General features: G+C 48.4%; 1 protein-coding gene across 1 annotated transcript in view; it reads right to left on the reverse strand.

Moving 5' to 3' along the window:
• Positions 1–21,278, reverse strand: part of VWA5B2 (von Willebrand factor A domain containing 5B2) — a 68,716-nt gene that overhangs the window by 47,395 nt on the left and 43 nt on the right. Inside the window, exon 1 of the mRNA XM_048506948.1 lies at positions 21,105–21,278. This exon is cut by the window's right edge and continues 43 nt beyond it. The gene's annotated coding sequence lies outside the window, so the exon portion shown is untranslated. The remainder of the gene's footprint in view (positions 1–21,104) is intronic.

The raw sequence follows: 21,278 nt of genomic DNA on the forward strand, positions 1-21,278 counted from the left end.
GAAGGGTTGATCTTTGAGGGGACCCGGTGATCCACCCATCGGCCGGGCTAGGACCTCCCTTACTGCCGAAAGCGTCCTTGTGCTTTTAGGGTGAGTTGGATCCATGTCCCCTGGATTTTTTTTGCGGCGGGAGTAAGCGAAAACAGGGAGCTGAGCAAGAGATTAGTGAGGGCAAAAGAAGGGGCCGAAGACCCAGTTGAGGGTTCGAGCAGCTTCTGCACCCGCGAGCTGGAGGGCGATGGGGCGTGTCTGGGATTTGTATCTCTGGGTATGACAGAGGCGGGGAGTAGAGGTGGAGGAGTTTATGCCCCAGATACAAGAATGGCTCGATTCTTCTGCACCTTTTTTCGGGAGGCGATGTATAGGCCTGACTGTTTTAAGCGTGTGCGAAGCCAGCAGCGTTATACGCAGAGAGGGATGATTAGGTCGCGGCTACTAGGATATCATCCATGCTTAATGGATGACTATGACTCCCGGCGCTTTTGGCGTAGCGGGGGCTAAGAAGCGTGATGGGCCGAAGAACTTGACACAAAGGTGGGGCTGTTGTAGGCATTCCCTGGGGCAAAGAGCTTTCCATTGGTATCTGGCCGTGGGCTGATTGATGATTAAGCACCCGGCACCCGTGGCAGAGAATAATACTTTCGGTCTTGAGGAGAGAGGGGAATACAAAAGAAACAATCCCTTCAAGGTCAACAACCCAGGACCTGGTAGTCCGAGGGATAAAGGTTGGGAGTTAAGAGTAAACGCGCATTGAAGAGGGCCAGCATGGGCTGGATGCGAGGCATTTACTGCATACAGAGATCCTGTAGTAAATAGCCGCCATCCGAAGGCCACTCTTCTTTTATTACAAAGACAGGTGTGCCATTCCCGTAAAGCGATGTTGAGGTCTCCAATGTGGCCAGCATGACCCAGCTGCTTTCCCCTCCAGAGCTGGTGCATGGCCAGTCAATTTCTCTCTGGGCAGTGGCCACTGTTCTACCCATACTGGGGGTCTTAGGCCGCTGGTACCGCACGTGAGGGGGGAGAGACGGTAGAGGCGAGACTTTACTCGTCTCCGGAAATACTCCCATGGCCAGCAATGGGAGGAAGCGATGGAAGTTGCTACCCGGAATTACCCTGCACTGGGAGAGGGGCTTCGGGTGGCCCTGCTCCCCTTCCTCCTCCCGAGGTGCCCGTAAATGTGGTCCCAGCCGGCCCACTGATCCCAGAGCCGCCCGGACGCTTCGCCGATAGCGTGCTGGGAGCTCCCAGCACCCTGGGGAGTTCCACCCTGGAGCCTCTGAGCGCTGTGTGGAGTGGGGAGGGGGGGGGGATGCTCTTGGGCGTGGGAGCCCGGTTAGCGTCTGCGGCTGCCCTAAAGTAGAGCCCGTTCCTGCAGAGATGCCCGCCCACATTAGGGTGTGCATGGCAGCGGGCTCGAGGCGGCGAGATCAGTGCCCCCTGTAATAAGGGGATAGATTCTTGTTTAAGGGTGGAGGAGGCTGGGGGCCGGGCCTCCCTGAGGAGTCTTCTTTTTTCCCCTTGGGGAGACCCCCCGGTGCTTGAGTTTGAAGGCCCCCTACTGGAGCCAGCCTGCAATCTTTACCCGGAAGTGTCGGACTGGTGGCAACTTGAGTGAACATCTGCCACTGCGAGGGCTGTTTCCCTAGCAATGAGAGAGGGCAGCCTTGGTCAGGAGGTCCAGCGTGTTAGGCGGAGGACCCGATATCCTGGCAAGCCTTAAGCATGTCCGGCCAGTTTCGGAGGTTCTTACCTAAGCCTGTGATTGCTTTAGGCACTCAGTGAAAGCCCGGGCGTTCTCTTTGGCAGAAGGCAGCAGCTTAAGGAGTTCGCCCTGAGCCTCCCCTCGTTTATCAACCTGCCTCTTGAGAGCTTCCTGGAGCCTGCTCACAAGCTTCGGCATAGGATTCTTGGGGTTTTGCGGATGGCGGGAGAAGCTCATGGCCAGAGCTGGCCAGAATTGGGGACCCTGACCATAAGCGCCTTGTAAAAGCGCACTCCAAAGTGGCCGTAAGAATTGAGAGACTTCAGGCAGGACAATCCCTGATTGTTGGGGTTACTGAAAGGCATCGTCAGCATGCGTAAAGATTGATGTCTCAGCAGTGATTAACATGGCCGCCGGGCCCGGTTGCCCTGCTAAAACCATTACTGGCTGAACTAAAGCTCCTCCCAGATCACAGATTGTGCAGGGCTCAGGGCATCGCGCGGGAAAAGGTGGTCTTCCAGTCATCTGGGACCGATGGGTGAGCTCCTACGCTGACGCTGCCTCCGAGGCATGCTTCCTCACATAGGGGCTGAGTGACTCCCGTCCCTTTTACCGCTTCGGAGGCTTCCGGTGAGATAATTATAGCTCAGGGAGGCGATTGCCTGGGACAACCCGCTTGAACTATGCCATCACTCCCCACGGTATCTGTGGAGTGGGCCCGGGAGCTGAGAAATGCAAGAATCTACGGCATGGAGTCTTCCGTCCAGGGTTTTCTTTCTTTTGCAGATCGTTGGCTAATACGGCTCTGCGGGTTTTGAAACCCAGCGCCCCATTACGTAAACTGGCTAGCCGGAGGTCTGCAGTGGCCCGAGGAAAATGAAGAAGCTGGCGGAGCAAGAGGGAGGGCAGCGGCTGGGCAGCGGGGAGAATTTGAGATGGGGCGAGGAGGAGCAAAGGGGGGCAGAAGGAGGAGGACCGGCGTCCAATTTTAGTGGATAAGAAAATTCGAGGGGGTTGAAATTGAAGGTGAGAAAAGGAAGAATTCGAAAGGGAGGAGGCTGACCTACCACAGCCAAGGGGAGCCATAGGGTCTGCAGGCTGATGGCGACATAACATTGTCTCCACGTCGAGTAGCAGTCTGACATTCGGTGGCGTGAGGCTCTGTATGTGTGCGAAGAGATGCGCCCGATGTTTTCCCGATCCTTAAGATTCAATATGTCCCCCCTCTCCGGGTACCCATGGACACTGAGCTGATCCTCCTCAACCAATTTCGCGCGAAAGCTCCTTCTCCTTCACGGGGACCCTGCCGCATTTTAAATGGCTAAGCAGCTTTCAGTTCGTCAAGGCCGTCATAAGCCCTGCTTTTGCAAAATCCCATACTCCACCGGTGTTCGATCGGACGAGAGAGTGCATCCTAGGGCAGCGATGTCTGGATCGCCGATCAGAAGGACAAGCCGATACGACCCGGCAGGTGAAAGTCCCTGGATCTGCCGATCAAAGCGGACCGGTAATACAGCCATGAAGCCACTTTCGGCGACGGTGAGGCTTTGGGGTGGAGATTCCGAGGATTCCCGGGGTTTGAATTTTCAACCCTTATGAGAGCCCTTGTAGTAAATTACCTTGGTCAGGCTGGCGTAAGAGCGGAAGGCGGAGCATTAACATTCTCCAAAGGTGGAGATGCTCCGCCAGCAGCGGAGACCCAGGAGGTCCGTGTTCACCCTAGCAGAGTCTCTCGTCTGCGGTTCACCACTGGCACCTTTATTGTTACTCTATCCGGTGTAGGAGGGAGGACGGGGGGAGTTCCAGGAAGCAGCGGAGGAGGTGGGGAGATCATCATGTGATGCCATGATCTCGTCACAATACGTCTTGGAGAGGAAAATGCAGCGGCATCTGGAGCCTAATCCCTCACCTGGGGGCAAGACCATTGTCCCTAAGCCCGATGATTGAGTCAAGACAGTTCATGACCATTGAGAAAACTCATGGGGGGGGATGAGATGAGTCAGGGAGTCGCGATCTGACCGGCGGCAAGGCCATGAGTCCGTTAGCATCCCCCAACGTTCTATCTACGGCGCTGCTGGGTCGGCAGTGCACTACTACACTAGTATTGTGAGAAAGAGAGAAACATTTCTCTCTGTCAACATTTTCTACCCCATGCATAATTTTATAGACTTCCATCATATGTATATCCCCCTCAGGGCTTTGTCTCCTCTCCTCCAGAAACCTACAAAAGAGTCCCAAACGCTGCAGCCTCTCCTCATAAGGAAGGTCCTCCAATCCCTCAATCATCCTCGTTGCCCTTCTCTGCACTTTTTCTATCTCCTCGATGTCCTTTTTGAGATGTGGCGACCAGAACTGAACACAGTACTCCAAGTGCGTTCGCACCACGGCTTTATATAAGGGCATGACAATCCTTGCAGTTTTATTATCAACTCCTTTCCTAATGATCCCCAGCATAGAGTTTGCCTTTTTCACAGCTGCCAGGCATTGAGTCTCTCTGGTATCATCTGTGGGTGGCTTCCCCAGAGGTGGGGGGCAAAAGGGGCTGTTGGTTGTTGTGGGCTTTCCGGGCTGTGTGGCCGTGGTCTGGTAGATCTTGTTCCTAACGTTTCGCCTGCATCTGTGGCTGGCATCTTCAGAGGTGTATCACAGAGGGAAGTCTGCTACACACTGTTACACGCTGTGTCCAGTGAAAAGGGGCTGTCTTCTCAAAGCGGGGCACCCTTGGGGTCTCATAGAATATCTGGGTTTTGCTGGTACCTCACAAGGACAGGAGGATGATCCAGGCCTCCAGGTGGCCCAGGATAATATATGTATGTTTATGAAGCACTGGCTATATCGGCAGCGTTCTGGACAGCTGCTCCACGTGAAAGATGGCATGGAAAAACAAACAGAGATACTGTGGAAACTGCTCCGCACTGAATATGCTTACCGCCAGTGTTTGTGCTTCTCACTGTAACACAAACGGTTGAAACAGATAAGGGGCACTTTTGTTAAGTTCAGTGCAATGATAAGACAACGGCTTCATCAAGAACACCACTGAGCAAGCTGGGAGCTAGATTCGAAGCCTATAGCACCTTAGAGACCAACAAGATCTTTCAGCTACGAACGTTGACTTTCCAAAACTCATATCCTGGCCTGAAAATCTTGGTCTCTGAGATGCTTCCGGGCCTGTATCTAGCTTGTCCTCAGCAGAGAAACACGGCTGCCCCCGAAACCATCAGGCTGGAGGGGCAACATCTGGATGGAAGAGGAGATTGGCTTGTCACTCTCACACCTCTGTTTTCCAGGAAATGTTGCCCTTTCCTGCTCTGTAGGAAAACCCATCGCCATTTGGCCATTTGGTCCAGCTGTTGCTGCTTTTCCCCCTTTTACTGTATTAACCCATGTCCCTACCCATGATCTATCATTGATATTAGGGTACTTTGATATTCTTGTATTAGATCTATCATTATTTTGATAGATCTAATACTGTATAAGTGCTTAAAGTTGCACAAAAAAAGAATAAAAAGAAGAGGAGGAGGAGGAGGAGGGGTCTCTCCTCAAGGAGACTCAAGGTGGCCTACAAGCTCTCTTCCCTTCCTGTCCCCACAACAGACAACTTGTGAGGTAGGTAGGGCTGAGAGAGTTCAGAGAGAGCTGTGACTAGGCCAAGGTCACCCAGCAGGAATGCAGGAGTGTGGAAACACATCTGGTTCACCAGATAAGCCTCTGCCACTCAGGTGGAGGCGTGGGGAATCAAACCCAGTTTTCCAGATTAGAATCCACCTGCACTATACCACGATCATCAGGGCGGGTGGAAGTAGTGCAGGGGAGGTGGGGTAGAGCAACAAAGCCCGAAGCAAAGAACAACAACAACACAGGACCATTTCTTGATTGGGGGGAGGGAGTGTCCATAGCAGAAGCTCTGCCTCGAAGAGAATCTCCCTTCTGTGTGGGGCACAGCACTCTTGTATAATTGGCCACAGTTTCAAACAGTTAGATAGATAATCCACAGATTAGGAAAGGGGGGGGGGAATGAATTCAGAAGTACTGGGAAAGGAAAATGGGAACGTAAACTACAAAGCAGTAACGAGAGCTAGAAAATCTAATTGCACCAAAAATGGAAACTGAAAGAAATTAAAATCAAGGCTGCCTTCTGGGGTATCAACTACCCCTCCTGATTTGGTATCGTCTGCAAATTTGATTCGCATACCCTCTATTTCACCAACCAAGTCACTGATAAAAAGATTAAATAGCTCTGGTTCAGGGGTGTTCAAACTATGGCCCTCTAGATGTTCATGGACTACAACTCCCATCAGCCCCTGCCAGCATGACCAAGTGGGAGGGCTCATGGGAATTGTAGTCTATGAACATCTGGAGGGCCACAGTTTGAAGACCCCTGCTCTGGATCAAGATCAGAGCCCAGTGGCACCCCACTAGTCACTTTTCTCCAGTGGGCTCAGACCAAATTAAGCCATTTCCACCAGTTACTTCTATCTACTGCAGCCCCCCTCCCCGCGGGAGCACATTTTCATGGAGGTCAGTAAGTTTCAGTACAATGGGAGGGGAGAGGCGTAAAAGTGCTATACTGCTGATCAGTAATGGGATCCAAAAATTTTAGTAACAGGTTCCCATGGTGGTGGGATTCAAACTGTGGCGTAGCGCCAATGGGGCTGGGTGGGGCACGACGGGGGCATGGCCGGGTATTCTGGGGGCGGGGCATTGCTAGGCGGGGCTGTGGCAAGGACGCAGCCGCTGCGCCGGTCCTTGGGCGGGAAACGAATGCATGCAGGCACAGGCTGCCACGCACGCCGGTGCACCTCCTGCTAAACTGTTTCAAGTTCTGCGCGCTGCTGCTGAGAGGAGGGGCATAACTAAGGCAAAAATCACGTGGCAAAATCACCCATTAGTAACCCCCTCTCAGCACACACAAATAATTAGTAACCTACTCTCGGGAACCTGTGAGAACCTGCTGGATCCCACCTCTGCTGCTGATGTGTTTGAGGGGGCAGGGAGAATTGAAAACATTTTATAAAGGTTTTAGGTAATTTGTGCAGAAACAACAAGACAGTTGAAAAGCTTTCCCTCCCACACTCTGAGCCCCTCACGTTTCAAACAAGCCTCAGGAAACTATGGGCGCCCACTGAAGAAACCCCTCACCTGTCCACACCTTCTCAAGACCCTGTGATTCACATGCAGTGACTGTGAATCCCCATTATTTGCCCCATCGCAGACGAACTAGAGCTTCGCCGAACTGTTTACTAAGGACTTATCACGGAGGCTCCAGCGGGTTGTTTTTTTTAATCAACAGTACCCTTTACATTTATCCTAACAAAGTAAACAGGGTCCATCTGGCCTTCACATATTTTATGCAGGCAGCTGGGAGACAGCGATGAATAAACACATTCAGGGGTTTTCACCTTGTGATTCTTTTCTCCCTCCAGGCCCTGGAAACACAGGAGACATTAATATATTTATTGAGCTCCAGGACTTCTGCTATTTCCACGGCGAAAGATCTTATTTCACTGGCCTGGGAAGCAGAGAGCAAAAAACCAAGTGCACCGTTTTGAGAACGGCGTATGATTTCCCATCCTGACAACTGACATTTGACTCCACAGGTGTACATTCATTCCACAGGTGTGCATTCACACAAACACTTGTACGCACAGACAGGATTGAAATTCATTCAGGTGTGGAGATGGGCCAGAATGTGTATAAATTTGTATTTAATCAAGAAACATGGAAGTCATCGAACCAAGGATTTGAAGAATCAAAATGGGAGCTTCTGTATAAGTGACCAAAAGCCTGCATTTTTGCAGTAGGTCAAAAGGCATGTTACCAGCTTGTCAGTGAGTATGCAGGCAAGCAAGATAACATCTTTAGGATCCTGTCACTGAGGGCCAAAGGTGACATCAGAAATATGCAATTTATAACTTTGGTTTTTGGGTTAGAAATGAATGTGATTAGTTAAATTACAAAGTGTTTTTCTATATAGTTCAATGAACACAGAAATGATAATGAGTGATTCATATTTACTTGTATTAGTATTTCACTATAATTCTATAATTGTTAGAATCAGTGTATGTATCTTTTAAATGTTTTAAATCATTTCATGCTGGAATCGAAGGAAAGTTTTATGATCCAGAAAAATGTATGTAGATTCAAGCCTGCATTGCTTGAAGGGGACATATCTCTCTCTGGGAGAAACTTAGCAAAACAGGTTTTTTTTGGAGACAGCAAGCTAGTTTTATGGCTGCCCTTTGTATATGGATAGAGGTAACAGTAGGCAGCGTTTGACTAACAGAAGGAACATACATGCTTGTAGCACGTGAAAGGGGTATGGATCATAATACGTGAAACTTAAGGGGATGGACTATATGACGTCTGTATTCTGCATCTATAAAGACTGGGGTCTTTCATATGCTGGGGGTGACTCTCACTCGAGAGCCACCCGGAAGGGGGCGTGTCTCTCACTTGAGAGCACCAGCGCGTGCCTCTCCCTCGGGAGAGGTCACCTTCTGTAACTTTTCTAAATTCTGCTAAGTAAAGACTGTCTGTTTGTTTCTAATGTCAGATGTCTTTTGCTTTTATTTCTAACTTAGTTTTTCTTAAACTAATTCAGCTGTGTAGGACCAGAAACGCAGTCCTGGCCCTACACAGGCATTAACACCATCTGTTGTTGTTGTTGTTGTTGTTGTTGTTGTTGTTGTTGTTGTTGTTGTTGTTGTTGTTGTTATTTATTAGGTTTATATACCGCCCTCCCCGGAGGGCTCAGGGCGGTGAACAACATATAAAATAGAGCACATATATCAAATTAAAACCATTAAATATCAGTTAATACGGCTCTAATAAATATAAACCCTACCCCATTAAAATGCAGCATATTTAAGATCAACATAAAGATGGCACCTACTAACAACCCCTTTAAAAACCAAAAGGAAGGGGCGGTAGGATCCGCTTGATGTTATAAGGAGGAGGAGGGGGCCCATCAGCGGCTGGTCTCCCCAAAGGCCCGGCGGAACAGCTCAGGCCCTGCGGAACTCGTTAAGATCCCGCAGGGCCCGGACAGCTGGCGGAAGAGCGTTCCACCAGGCCGGGGCCAGCAGGGATTTATAAAAGGCTCTGGCCGAGGTGGAGGCCAACCCGCGTCATTGAGGGGCCAGGGATCACCAATAGAAGTTGGCCTCTGCGGTAGCGCAGAGACCGATTTGGAACATATGGGGTAAAGGCGGTCCCGCAGGAATACGGAGGAGTCCCAGGCGGCCGCCAAAGGTCTTGAAGGGGTTAACACCAGCACTTTTAGCGAAATGATTGAGGAATTCCAATTTATTCCCAGCTGCAACACCGAAGGTGTGGGTGTAAGAAGAAATTGTCATGGAACTCCCCTATATGTATTTATTATAAAGTATTGCATCTGTCCCAAAACCTGCTCTTTCCATCTATGGCTGGAAAGGCAGTATAGTGGGAAGAATAAGTAATCTGCCTTCTTCTTTCTTTGGTTGAGTTCAAATTGTACAAAGAAGGGGAATAAAACTTAACCCTGTAGCAATGGAATTAAGTTTTAATTTGTAACACACACACAATGTTGTAATTAGCAGCCCTTCATTTGAATTTCGTTGACCGTTGAGTCAAGAAAACTGCACAAACTATTTCTTTCAGCCGCTGCCCTGCAGTTATGTATGGCAAATGAAACAATACGGTAAAATGCCTATTCTATAATCTCTCCACGTTACAAGGTTCAATTCTCGGTGGGTTTCAAACAGAGAGCAGCGGAAGCATGCCAAAATACGGTGAAGGACGACAAACCCTGAGGAGTTTTGTGAGCGTCAAAAGCTCAAAGGACAGGTCACAAAAATACCACAAGGTGTCTAAACTTGATATACAAATAGATATTCCCTGCACATATTGGGCTGCAATGCCATACCAGAGGAACATTTAGCCGTTTAAAAACTGCTTCAACGGCCCTATTCCACAGTCACGGAGGATCTGTTTTCATACTTGAAAAGATGAATTGTGGGGTGTGGGGGAGGACAAGATAGCTGCTGCCCTCCCCCCAGCATGGGCCTGATCATAATGGGGCCCTTTTGGCAATTTTTAACAGAGGCCCCTTCCGCACACACAAAATAATGCATTTTCAAACCACTTTCACAACTGTTTGCAAGTGGATTTTGCCATTCCGCACAGCTTCAAAGAGCACTGAAAGCAGTTTGAAAGTGCATTATTCTGCATGCGCAGAATGAGCCAGAGAAATTTTTCTGTAAAATGGATCAGCAGTAACAGGTTAGTAATGGGACCAGGAAATCCAACTGGAATTTTAATCGCTCTTGTGGGAAAGACAGCATCTACCCAACTTCTGGGTGTTTGCTGAAACTCGATAACCAGTCAGCCTGTGCGAGGGGCACGTTGGGCGTAAAATAGCAATATAGAATCTGTTCCCCACGTGGCACGCAGTAAACAAAACCAAACTCTCCTCATATTTGCGGGAGAGACATAAAGGCACCCCTTTGAGAGGGAGGAGCTTGCTTCCCAATTCTTTGTGAGAGACAGAATGGGGAATCCTCGGCCCATTAGACATGGAGTACTTCCCGCGAGCTTCTCCCCTTGCGGTGCTTTTGCAGGAGAGTCTCCTCGTGTTTCCTCTTTACATGCTAGGAGGTGCCCTCTGCCTGCCGCGTGGCTTGCACGGCTTGCCTTCCCCCACTTCCGGGTCGCTCCCCGTCCAACGCACAATTTTTGTGAGCCCTTTAAATTTTATATTGATATACCTCATATATCGATATACCCAGTGGTGGGATCCAAAAATGTTAGTAACAGGTTCCCATGGTGGTGGGATTCAAACTGTGGCGTAGCGCCAATGGGGCTGGGCCGGGCACGACGAGGGTGTGGCCGGGCATTCCTGGGCGGGGCTGTGGCAAGGATGCCAGTCCTTGAGCGGGAAACGAATGCACGCAGGCGCAGGCTGCCACGCACGCCGGTGCACCTCCTGCTAGACTGCTTCAAGTTCTGCGCGCTACTGCCGAGAGGAGGGGCGTAACGAAGGCAAAAATCACGTGGCAAAATCACCAATTAGTAACCCCCTCTCGGCACACACAAATAATTAGTAACCTACTCTCGGGAACCTGTGAGAACCCTGCTGGATCCCACCTCTGGATGTACCTCATATAGATCAATATACTAGAATGAGCAAAATCCCAAAGCAAGTGTAAACATTAGGGTTTTCCCGTACTCAGCAACTGCAGGGTTTCCTGGATCTTCAGTTCCTTAAATGGGAGCGTGTACATATAGAAATCTCTGCCCCAGAGGACTAGGACCAGGAGTAACGGGTTCAAGGTGAAGGAAAAGAGATTCCACTGGCTGTTCGACAGTGGAATGCACTACCTTGGAGAGTGGCGGAGTCTCTTTCTTTGGAGGTCCTTAAAGAGAGGCTGGATGGCCATCTGACAGGAGTGCTTCGATTGTGTATTCCTGCATTGCAGGCGGTCAGACCAGAGGTGGGATCCAGCAGGTTTTCACCAGTTCCCGAGAGTGGGTTACTAATTATTTGTGTGTGCCGAGAGGGGGTTACTAATTGGGTCCGCTTTTCCGTTAGAAATTCCATTAGGTCCAAAAATCAAAAAGTCCTCTTGTTTCCTATGTGGCTGGTTAGCAAAGGTAGAAAACGGGATAATTCTCCCTGTTGGGCTGTTTTAAAAACATGTTTTAGACATATGGTAACGTTCCTTGTTTAAGGAAAGTATCCTTTTGATTTCTAGAAACAAAATTAAGTATTTGAAAGTATTAAGTATTTGACAGGAAGTCAATTGGAGGAGAAGTAGTTGTTTCTGTTGGCAGTAGACGATAGGACTTGCTATAATGAGTTCAAATTATGGACAGAAAGATACCAGCTGGAAATTATGAACTTTTTTTTTTACAGGAAGAGTTTTTTACAGGTACAGAGAAATTATTAATGCCCCGCCCCCGGAATGCCCGGCCACGCCCCCATCGTGCCCTGCCCAGCCCCATTGGCGCTATGCCACTGTTTGAATCCCACCACCATGGGAACCTGTTACTAAAATTTTTGGATCCCACCACTGGGTTAGACTTGATGGCCCTTGGGGTCTCTGCCGACTCTATGATTCTATATCCTTGCTGTGGAGCAGAGCACCAGTGAATTATCAGCCTTAGCGATGTGAGGGGAAATCTGCATTTTTCTTGGGGGGCATCAGTGCTTTGACAGATGATGGGAAAGGGTGCTGGTGCCTAGGGGGTTACTGGAATATGTGGAGCAGAAGAAGGAATAAGGCAGAGAAGCATGGGTCAGATGAAGCCTTGGGAAATCTGACCTGTTTTGTCCTCTCTTGCAGCCCAAGTATCACTCGCTGTCAAGCCCCTGTCCTATCTGATTAGTTGCCAGGCTGGTAAGAGGAAAATCTATCATCCTGGATGAGCAGACTGAGACAGCCGGTATAATGGAGAGCTGGGTGGATGGGGTGAAAGAAGTTTATTTTTCCTAATTAACTCCACCTGGATTTCCAGTTCAGCCGCAGGGGAGGCCAGCTGGGCAGAAAGGGGAGGTCGCTGTGATCTACTGCAATTAGATCCCCTTTGATAGGCCCGGTAAGCCCTCCCAGCTGTCTCCACATTACAATTAAGTGTGCATATCTGATGTTAGGTTCCAGGGACAGATTAGAGCTTTCGTTGGTTGGTATACAACCCAGCCTGTTAACAAAACCAGGTCCGCTCAACAAATATATATGGTTTAAAAAGGATATTGAAGAGATAGAAAAAGTGCAGAGAAGGGCAACGAGGATGATTGAGGTACTGGAGCACCTTCCCTATGAGGAGAGGCTGCAGCGTTTGGGACTCTTTAGTTTGGAGAGCAGACGTCTGAGGGGCGATATGATTGAAGTCTACAAAATTATGCATGGGGTAGAAAATGTTGACAGAGAGAAATTTCTCTCTCTTTCTCACAATACTAGAACCAGGGGGCATCCATTGAAAATGCTGGGGGGAAGAATTAGGACTAATAAAAGGAAACACTTCTTCACGCAACGGGTGATTGGTGTTTGGAATATGCTGCCACAGGAGGTGGTGATGGCCACTAACCTGGATAGCTTTAAAAGGGGCTTGGACAGATTTATGGAGTAGTCGGTTTATGGCTACCAATCTTGATCCTCTTTGATCTGAGATTGCAAATGCCTTAGCAGACCAGGTGCTCGGGAGCAACAGTTGCAGAAGGCCATTGCTTTCACATCTTGCAGGTGAGCTCCCAAAGGCACCTGGTGGGCCACTGCGAGTAGCAGAGAGCTGGACTAGATGGACTCTGGTCTGATCCAGCTGGCTTGTTCTTATGTTCTTATGACTTCTAGACTGGATTATTATCACACAGTTCATGTGGGTTTGCCTTTGAGCAATTCCCAGAAACTACACTTGATTTAGAATGTGGGTGTCCATCTGCAGGCAGGAAAAAATCTATGCTAATCAAATAACTCCAACCCTACTCTAAGTGCTCATTTTTAACCATTAGAACTCCAAAAGGTTTGGTATCGGCTCCACTCTGCCTACCAACACCTTGGCATCTGCCAAATGCTGCAGAAAGTGTTTGGGGCAAAGGGGGGGGGGGTTTCTTGCCCTGCCTGGCTTTTGATTGGCCACTGAAGATTGAATGGACTGTCCAGATTAAAATAATACTGCTATGAGGGCATGCACCACTACAGTGTCTGTCCCTCCCCTCTTGAGAGCCAGCGTGGTGTAGTGGTTAAGAGCAGCTGCACTCTAACCTGGAGAACCAGGTTTGATTCCCCGCTCTGCCCCTTGAGCTGTGGAGGCTTATCTGGTGAACCAGATTAGCTTGTACACACCAACACGTGCCTGCTGGGTGACCTTGGACTAGTCACAGTTCTTTGGAGCTTTCTTAGACTCACCCACCTTACAGGATGTTTGTTGTGGCGAGGGGGGGGGGAGGAAAAAGGGAATGTAAGCTTCTTTGAGTCTCCTTACAGGAGAGAAAGGGGGGTATAAATCCAAACACTTCTACAGTGTTCAGTACAGTTTTGTTCTGTCCCTACCCTCTTTCCCCGTGAATTGTTCTTCCCTGCATTTGGACTTTGTGCGTGTGGCTCTTTGTGTGTATGGCTTTTCGGATTGCGCTCCCCTGCCCCATGTCAGAATTCCAAAGATGCCGCAGGCTTAAAAAGGTTGGTGACCCCTGTTTTCCAGCATGACCCAACCCATTCTTATATCATCAGGCGAGGTGTTCTACCACCATCTGCTCAGGTGGTCAGATATGACAGAGCCTTCTTAGTGATGGCACCAGAACTCTGGAACTTCCTGTTCAGGGACGCATATTTGGAACCGCCTGTTTTCAGAAGCCTCTTTCGACAGAATTTGAGTCCGAATTGGTGTTGGCAGCTGAGAAGCGATTTGGTTGATATTAGTTTTCTCTACATTTTGAGACATTACAGCTTTGTGGCATCTTCTGATCTTGTATTGTTGTTGGGTTTATTATTTTTTATATTTAAAAATGTTGGTGCAAGCAACTTTTAGCATGTTACTGAGAGCAGAGTATGTTAAAAAAATAAAGCATGTCGTACAAAGAATGTACAGACACAGAAGGGAAAATAAAATGGGAAGAATTACTTTCTCAGCAAGCTTAGGAACAGAGAAGGGGGTACCCTACATGTCATAACCAAAGGCTCACTGGCTCAGATCCCTTCCTCTTAGGTCTCTCTGGAAATCCCTCTGACCATCTGTTCCTTTCAAAGATTTTGTATTAGAACAGTATTCTGCAGTTTGCATGAACGTCAATTATTATGGGGGTGAAGGACGCATCCTCTGCTTTCTGCTGTCTTCCAAAGAATATCACCACCAACCCAACTTTCTTGTTCAACTGCACGTTTTTTGGAGAGCAATTGGAACAAGCGTTTCTTCTTTTAGAAAACGTATTTTCAGGGTTATTTCTTTCACTGCAGAATAGGGGGCTGGAAAAAGAAGAACGAATGGAAAAGAAAAATAGTACCAGCCCCAAACTTTTCTAATTGAAGAAAGGCAAATGGGCAAGTTTTATAAAAAAAAATATTATGCAGGTGGGAAAGACAAGGTAATTAGGGTCGGAGCACTTTCCCAATGAAGCAAAGATAAAGTAGTTCAGTGCTTTCTGTGTGTGTAAAGTGCCGTCAAGCGACAGCTAACAGATGGCAACACAGCCAGATCTTTAAGGCAAGAGACTCACAGAGGTGTTTGCTGCCTGTCTTCTGTGCGCAGCTGACCCTGGACTTCCTTGGTGGCCTCCAATCCAAGAACTAACCAGGGCCAAACCTGCTTAGCTTCTGAGATCTGGTTAACCTGGACTACCCAGGTCATGGCTCATGGCTTTCTAGCTTAAGGGGTGTGGGAAGGGAAAGAGTAACAGAAATGACCAATGCAGAGAGGGAACTCAGAGCTACTCAAGTTTGGTGGCAGTAAGAAGAGAAGGAGAAGAAGAGTTTGGATTTATATCCCCCCTTTCTCTGCTATAGGAGACTCAAAGGTACTTGCCCTTCCCCCCTCACAACAAACACCCTGTGAGGTAGGTGGGGCTGAGAGAGCTCCGAAAAGCTGTGACTAGCCCAAGGTCACCCAGCTGGCATGACTAGCCCAAGGTCACCCAGCACAAACTAATCTGAATTCCCCAGCTAAGCCTCCACAGCTCAAGTGGCAGAGCGGGGAATCAAACCTGGTTCCTCCAGATTTGAACGCACCTGCTCTTAACCACTACGCCACTGCTGCTCAGAACTGACAAAGCGCCTTTCTACAAAACATGGCTTTTTTAAAAGGACTATTCATTAAAAAAATGTTAAGCTGCCACGAAAAGAGAGAGACAGATGAAACTTTTCCGTTCAGAGTCATTACTCCAAATAGGATATCAAATAAGGTTGCCATACTGAGCTTGGACAAAAGTGGGAGGGCAGGCGGAGGTGGGGGGTGGGGAGGCAACATGGCTATCTCACTTCTGGGGCAACTATCTCACTTCTGGGGAATACCTGGAAGCAATAGTGGCAGCTTTGTAAATCACAAGCAACTCTATGGTTTTTTCATAGAGTTCCTGGCAATTCCTAGAGCTATAGCTGCCTCTGCCAGGCATTCCCTGGAAGTGATATCAATCTGCAGACAATGCCAATTGAACTGAACAAATAATCTTTTGTTTGTTTTCTCACACACACACACACACACACACACACATATTCCCTTATCTGGGGAATTCAGATTAGTTTGTGCTGGGTGACCTTGGGCTAGTCACGCCAGCTGGGTGACCTTGGGCTAGTCACAGCTTCTCGGAGCTCTCTCAGCCCCACCTACCTCACAGGGTTTTTGTTGTGAGGGGGGGAAGGTCAAGGAGATTGTCAGCCTCTTTGAGTCTCCTGCAGGAGAGAAAGGGGTGTGTTTTCACTCCATGAAGCGGGGTTTTTTTGGAATTCAGGGCACAGAATCCCCTGTCTTGACTGGGGACATGGCAGCCCTAAAATCAAATAACGGGCCATTTACACATGCAGTACTTACCCTGTGGCTGTTTGCGTCACGGTGGGGTTTTCCTGCTTTTTTTTGCACAGGGATTTGCCTGCGGCGAAGTGTGCCTATCCATTTCGATCTGCCATTTTGCCTGTCTGCTGCTTCCTTGTTCTTTCTGTGCAGCCATTTAGAGAGGCTGCCTGCCACATTTTTTTGCCACCTTTGGCGCAGCATTACTTTGCTACACCTATTCAATTTCGTGTCAATTTCAAGATCTCTCTCTCTCTCCAATGATAGACGGTAAGCATTTGAAAAAGAAAACAAAAGAACACCTTTCTGAAGCCCTTTTGAAATGGGAGAAACTGCTGTTGTGTGGGCAGGGAAAGACAGGGAGGAGAGAGGAAACCGCGAGGAAAGCTTAGGGCATGGCGATCTCCTTCGCTTTCCCTGTGAAGGGAGAGAAAAAAGTTGCACTTTTAACAGATTTCGGAAACTGCAGGGATTCTCGGATCTGAATGCTCAGTGAGTTCCTTGGAGGGGGAAATGTGTGCATAACCTAAGAATACAACCCAAAGGGAATGCACACTCAATGGGAAGGATACCACAAGTGTGTACATGGCCAATGGAGACAAAGATAGTCAAGAACATAAGACCAGCTTTTACGGGTCTCACCGATGGTCTATCAGCATCCTATTTCACACAGTAGTCAGTCAGATGCTGTTGGGAGTCCTACGAGGGGGGTACAGAGACCAAAGCCCCCTCTGTTGCTGCCTCCGAGTAGTCTAAACCCCTCTGGAATTCAATTGAATTGGAGGTCATCACTATATCCTGTGACAGTGAGTTCCACTGTTAATTATCTTTTGAGTCTGCCCTTGTAATGAGACTTCTGCCCCATCAATTTTACTGCATGTTCTAATATTATGGGGGAAAGTTCTCTCTATTCACCCTTTTCACCCTGATGCATAATTTAACAAACCTTTATCATGCCCTGCTTATGATAACTGAGGCCCCTTCCGCACATGCAGAATAATGCGCTTTCAATCCACTTTCACAATTGTTTGCAAGTGAATTTTGCTATTTTGCACAGTCAAATCCAGCTGCAAAGTTCATTGAAAGAGGATTGAAAGTGCATTATTCTGCATGTGCGGAAGGGGCTCGAGAGGCATCTAGCTGGCCACTGATGGAAGCAGAATGCTAAAACTAGGCAGAGCTTTACCTTGTTGAAAAAGGCAGTTCTAATGTTATGAGAGAGGTAAACCCCTTTCCCGATTTCTTCAGTTTCCATTGCCCCGTTTTGCAAGTTAAATATAAGAAATTTGCTGGTAGGATCAATTCCCTTCTGTTGTTAGCAGAGAGGTTGGGATATAAAAGCATCACAGTGTCTTGAAAAGGGTGCCAACCCACAACAAAATAAATTAGCGCACATAAGATCTTTTACCAGGGTTCTGACTGAGGGGAAGAGTACCTTCATGTGTTCTATGTCTTCTGTTTCACAATGACAGTCCTGAGCATGTACAGAATTTGCAGTCTGGTCAGGTCTTGCTGTATTAATACAACCTTTCCCCTACTCCCTATGACTGTAGAGAGTCATGTGGCCAGCGGTGCCTAGTATCCTAGAACAGGATTAAAGGCTCAAAGAATGGGAGTTCAGAAGAAGAAGAAGAAGAGTTTGGATTTATATCCCCCCTTTCTCTCCTGCAGGAGACTCAAAGGGGCTGACAATCTCCTTGCCCTTCCCCCCTCACAACAAACACCCGGTGAGGTAGGTGGGGCTGAGAGAGCTCCGAGAAGCTGTGACTAGCCCAAGGTCACCCAGCTGGCGTGTGTGGGAGTGCACAGGCTAATCTGAATTCCACAGATAAGCCTCCACAGCTCAGGCGGCAGAGCTGGGAATCAAACCCGGTTCCTCCAGATTAGATACACGAGCGCTTAATCTCCTATGCCACTGCTGCTCACTGTGTTCTGTGTTCAGTGTTCTGCACAAACCTGCCTGTGTTCAGTGTTCTGCACAAACCTGCCTGTAGTAGGGAGGGATTGGCCATTTAGGAGAGCCAGTTTGGTACAGTGGTTAAGAGCATCAGAATAGTATCCGAGTTCGAATCCCCACTCAGGCCATGGGCTGGGTGACAAGCGGCCAGTCACACCCTCTCAGCTTCACCTACTTTGCAAAGTTGTTGTGAGGATAACATGGAGGCAAGGAGAATGATGCGAGCCACGTTGGAGAGAAAGGGTGGGGAAGGTGAAAATGAAATAAATAAAATAAATTAATGCACTGGGAAAACTCTTAAGTGTGTTGCTGTCTGATGGGGCTGCTGGTGATCAGGAACAAACCGAGCCACTCTCTCGGTCTAACCTGCCTCACAGGGTTGTTGTGAAAATAAAAGCACGGGAATGATGCAAACTACTTGAGGCCCCCGGGGGGTATCGATGAAATAAAATGCAATAAAAGACCCTTGTAAACTCTCCCGTCACCTAAGCGTTGACTAGATCCGTTCTGGCTCAGCAGCAGAGGTAGAATTTCACCAAGTACTTTCTCACCACTTTGCAAGCTCCGGACAAGTTGTAAGCTTATAAACCGTCCCCCACACTCTGCTACGAAGACAGGCAGTCTCATTAGCACAGACAGCAAACCAGTACCTTTGAACCACCCCACAGAATGTATTGTCGAAGGCTTTCACGGCCGGATTCAACTGGTTCTGGTGGGTTTTCCGGGCTGTGTGGCCGTGGTCTGGTGGATCTTGTTCTTAACGTTTCGCCTGCATCTGTGGCTGGCATCTTCAGAGGTGCATCACAGACGTGCCTCTGAGGATGCCAGCCACAGATGCAAGCGAAACGTTAGGAACAAAATCCACCAGACCACGGCCACACAGCCCAGAAAACCCACCAGAACCAACTCCACAGAAATCAACAAAAAGCAACAAGTGAACAAAGATATATGAACAGTCTAGCTCAGTGGTGGCGAACCTATGGCATGGGTGCCAGAGGTGGCACTCAGAGCCCTTTCTGTGGGCATGCGCAGAGTCCCCCCACCCATCTAGGCTGGCCTGGGCCGCTGGGCTCAATTATTAGCATTAAACCTAAGACCTAGTTTTGGGGAAACAGTATAGGTAAGCACTTTAAACCCCACTGATTTTCATGCGAAGAACTAAAGCGCGATTCTTTACCAGGGAGTAAGCTCAGTTGCTGGCAATGGGGCTTGCTTCTGCGTAAACCCTCCTAGGGTCATGATTCACCTGTTGGAAGAGTTGCATGGTTGCTTCAAAGCAAAGCCACTGACTATCACCGAGCTTACTCCTGAGTAATGCACACCTCAGAGCCAACCATTTTTTCTAAGCTAAAACCTCAGTATTCAGGTTAAATTGCCGGGTTGGCACTTTGCGATAAATAAGTGGGTTTTGGGTTGCAATTTGGACACTCCGTCTCGAAAAGGTTCGCCATCACTGGTCTAGCTGTCTGTCTAGCCAGCTGGAAGATGGAGTAGACAGCTGAAAGCCGGCTGGCACAAACGGATGATGAGATTTTTCTTTCCACAACTGGGAGATAAGGACATTAGGCTAAAGAGGGATTATCCAAGACACCTTATTGAGCCTGTCTTACTACACTAAGCACACCTGCCCATATAAGCAAGCCCCTCCCCCATTCCACCTCCTTTCTGCAATTTGAATGTACTGACCATCCCAATCAAATTATTATGCGTCTATCGATGGAGCCCTTCCCCTACCCATTTCAAGGGGAGTCTAAAATAGAGAAACGGACTTTGGGACGCACTGGCACAAACAGTTGCAACAGAAACATCGAAGTTAAGAAGGTGATTCATGCTGGGATCCACCATCTGTTCCTGGAACTACTGTTCGGCCGGAGCAGAAAACAGGAAAGAAAAATATCCATTTGAGAAAGAGCACAAAAGCCACAAATCAAAGAAAATGCCTGTCAAAACAGATACAGACTGGGCCCCCCCCGTCATGTCAAAGTTGCGTAGCCCTAGGAGTCGGACCTAAAAGAAAGACTCCCTTAGCTAAGAAAATGGGTGAACTTTGCAAAACCACCTTGGTTTCCGGAGTGTATACATTCATCTTTTTTTTCCCTTGGCTCTTACATCTGGGCCTTATACTATCTGCTGGACTCACCGTTCCTCCCTTTGAGAAAGGATTTAATAATAGGCAGTCGGGCACCACTTATATTTATAATTATCAGTATTATAGTTAGTCTTCCGCTGCTTTTATAGGTTTTAACTAATTTATGATGGTTTTATGATTGTGTTTTGTCACATGTTGTACACCGCCCGGAGCCCTTTGGGGATAGGGCGGTATAAAAGCCTAAAGTATAAATAAACAAATAAAAATCCTAATGTGTCAGTCGCCAGGAAATTGAGAAGAATCCGTCCAGCGAACCTCCAACCCAGTAGCTCGTGTCAAAAAGGCTATCGATTAGGAGGACCGCTAAAAAGAATCCTCCATGTTTCGAGTTGAAGACTTCACGGAGAGCCAGGGACATTTACCAATATACTATGAGGAGTTACGGTAAATTATTCATATGGTACATATTCAATAAATAAAGTGCAGCTCTGTCTATAATGCAGCAGGAGCGGCTGCCTACCCAGCTGGAAGGCCGGCACGCCACGTTCCACTTTCTGCCTTTCCCGCGGGCAAAATGTGGGTCACGGCGGCGATCTGGGTCTCTTGGTCATTAGGACAAATATGAGAGATCCTCTTTGCAAAGCCATTTTCAAAAGTGAAGGTGCAGGAGCTGTAAGCTGAAGTTATTGCTTTCCCAGGCCAGGCATATCCTGTTCACAACCCCCCCCCCCCCCAAAGAGCGAGGGTCTCAAATAGCTGCTGAGCCCAATTCTGCCCAGTGCCACCCTCTCTTTTGCCGCCCCGCAAAGTTGCCCTACCTTACGGAACGCTAAGGGCTTACCTGGAGAATGACACGCCGGTCTGCAATGTGAACGTACCTGGTTGAAGATGAATTGATGGGCATGAAATCAGCACATTTCTCTACGGGGGACCTGCCCTCCAGACTGTGATCTTAAGCTTCTATTTGCAAGAAGGGGAATTGGCAGGTGTCTGCCTCCTTGAACGTCTTGCTAACACATACCCTCTTCCCTTCTCTCTCTCTCTCTCTCTCT

Source organism: Sphaerodactylus townsendi, linkage group LG08 (assembly GCF_021028975.2).
Source record: "Sphaerodactylus townsendi isolate TG3544 linkage group LG08, MPM_Stown_v2.3, whole genome shotgun sequence".
Lineage (NCBI taxonomy): Eukaryota > Metazoa > Chordata > Lepidosauria > Squamata > Sphaerodactylidae > Sphaerodactylus > Sphaerodactylus townsendi.